Raw genomic sequence first — 2252 nt, 5'->3', positions numbered from 1 at the left:
AGAGAATAAGTACTGTCTTTGACTACAAAGTTAAAGCACAGTAAAGAGGAATTTGTAAAGAACCTTGTCTGTTCAGCTCAGTCCTGGGTGAAAGAAGGGCCCTCTCTTCTCTTCTGGTAGCGGAGCTGTTAAGATACAGCTCATGCTCATTTTGTTCACAGGGAAATTCTCAGCCCAGTGGATCCAAATAATCCACTGTCTTTCATAGTTGCCACAAGAGTTGCACCTGCATAAAAGAGCTGTCTGTTCTCACCCCTAGGACTATAGATAGGTGCAAAGGCAACTGCAACCTGTGATGATCTGAAAAACATGAGATCACTGCCTGTACTCCTCTGAGACTGCTTCCACAAGCGCAAAGATTTTCAGCCAATGTAAACTGGTATAGCCCTACTGAAGTGAGGAACGCCACACTGTAACTTCAATATCACCCCTGTAAATAAATATTCAGCATGCATTTTGATGTCTCGCTTCACAAAAGTTCCACTATATTCTGAAGGTAATTCAAATTTAAAATTGTAATGAGTTAAAGAGTGACCAGACACTTTATGGCACTTTTTACATGCTAGCAAAATAAAGAGCATTCAGCGAACAGTAATTTCCAAAGGTAAGCTTAAAACGCTTCTTCATCACAGAAAACTGTCATGATTCCAAAAGGTTATTAAGCACTGAAAACATTTCTTCATCTTTAAAGGTTTAAGATGCAAAATCATCTTGAAAATTTATCTGTCAATAAAAGTGAAGCAGACCCACTGTTCTATTATGCTGATTCTCTCTGCATTTTTTTAATATGGTCAGCAGTGGTCATATTGACAAATGCAGTTTTCAAGGCCTGGAACTATGCCCTGAGGAACTTCATTCGCACCAGAGATACTTTAAGTGTTAAAAGCAAACAAACTAAAAAACAAAACAAACCCCCAGCCACGATAAAAAACTCAAAAGTTATTTAGGCAATTTAGTCTAATAAGTAGTTCAGTATGCTTAGCAAGTTGAAAAATAACTACAATTTTTCTCATCACTCCCTTCTGAGGCCTCCCTACTTGCTCACAGCCCTGGAGGTGTAACTTGGAGGACAGAAGGGTGCAGCCAAGCTTCTCCCTGCTGTTGTCCACTTTGACAGTTAACAATGGACAGCTTAACACAGACATGAAAAACCCACTGTATTGCTGAGAAGTCACTGATTGTTTAGGAAATATCCTGGGGGCAATCTGAACTTGTGGATTTTTAAGACCTCTTCTGTTTTGTTGTGTTTTCTTAATACCAAGGATGCTGATCCACTGTTTATCCTTCCAGCTTCCCGGCAATGATCCATGATCTTGTAACCACAAACTGTGATTACTGCTATTTCCTCCTAGCAGAACTCTTCTGGAAGGGCTTATCAGCTAGCTACAGCTGGCTCAGAAGGTACATCTGGCTGCTCTCTCCACTGCCCACACCCTAAAGTATTCAAGATACACATATCAGTCTATGCTACGTAACTTTTCTTTACAAATTCAGTGAGACTGACAACATTGAGATCTTCCCCTTCGCTTTGTCCCAGCATATCTGCACTTTGGATTCCTAATCTTAAGACACAGCTGTTCTTTCACATTTACTTAGAGCTTCAGAAAGCTTAACCTGCTTATTATTTCTGAAAGCTTTCCTCCTAACTAGAGCCACTGCAGCACACTTAAGAGATTCTAAAGTTTGCTAGAAATATTCTTTACTAACAGTTACCCTTTCCCACTTTCTTCATGTCTTTGCACCTCACAAAGCACAGCATGCTCTAGCAATTGCCTGAAATCCTGGTTCTGAATTTAGAAGTGCCCAGAGCCCACAGATACTGCCAAGCTAAGTTATAGGGAAGAGATTCCCCTTCGGACCAGGGAAAGCAGCAGAAAGAAGCCCTAACAGCATGGCTGCACTATGCAAAAAAAAAGGGGTGCAAAGAAGTTCAGGTTTCTAAACGGTGGAGACAAACGCTGCAGGGTGGCTGTGAGAGGGAAAACAAGGCTGGGTGGATGGGTCAGCTCCAACCCATTTCTGTATCAGGTCTCCTGCTCTGGCAACTTAGAGATGTTTCTATCTCAAGCTAATGGCAACTTCTCTTTTCATCTTCCTTTTTTTGTTTGTTTGTGGTGGTGGTTTTTATATTTTTTGTTTTGTTTTAGTTTGTTTTAGTTAAGAATAGCATGATATGTATCTATGACCAGAAAGATGACACAGCAGCTAAGCTTAAAAAAAAAAAAAAAAAAAAAAAAAAAAAAAAAAAAAAA

Source organism: Oxyura jamaicensis, chromosome 4 (genome assembly GCF_011077185.1).
Source record: "Oxyura jamaicensis isolate SHBP4307 breed ruddy duck chromosome 4, BPBGC_Ojam_1.0, whole genome shotgun sequence".
In the NCBI taxonomy this organism is placed as follows: domain Eukaryota; kingdom Metazoa; phylum Chordata; class Aves; order Anseriformes; family Anatidae; genus Oxyura; species Oxyura jamaicensis.
The sequence above is the reverse complement of the archived record's forward strand: the minus strand, read 5'-3'. Positions refer to the sequence as shown.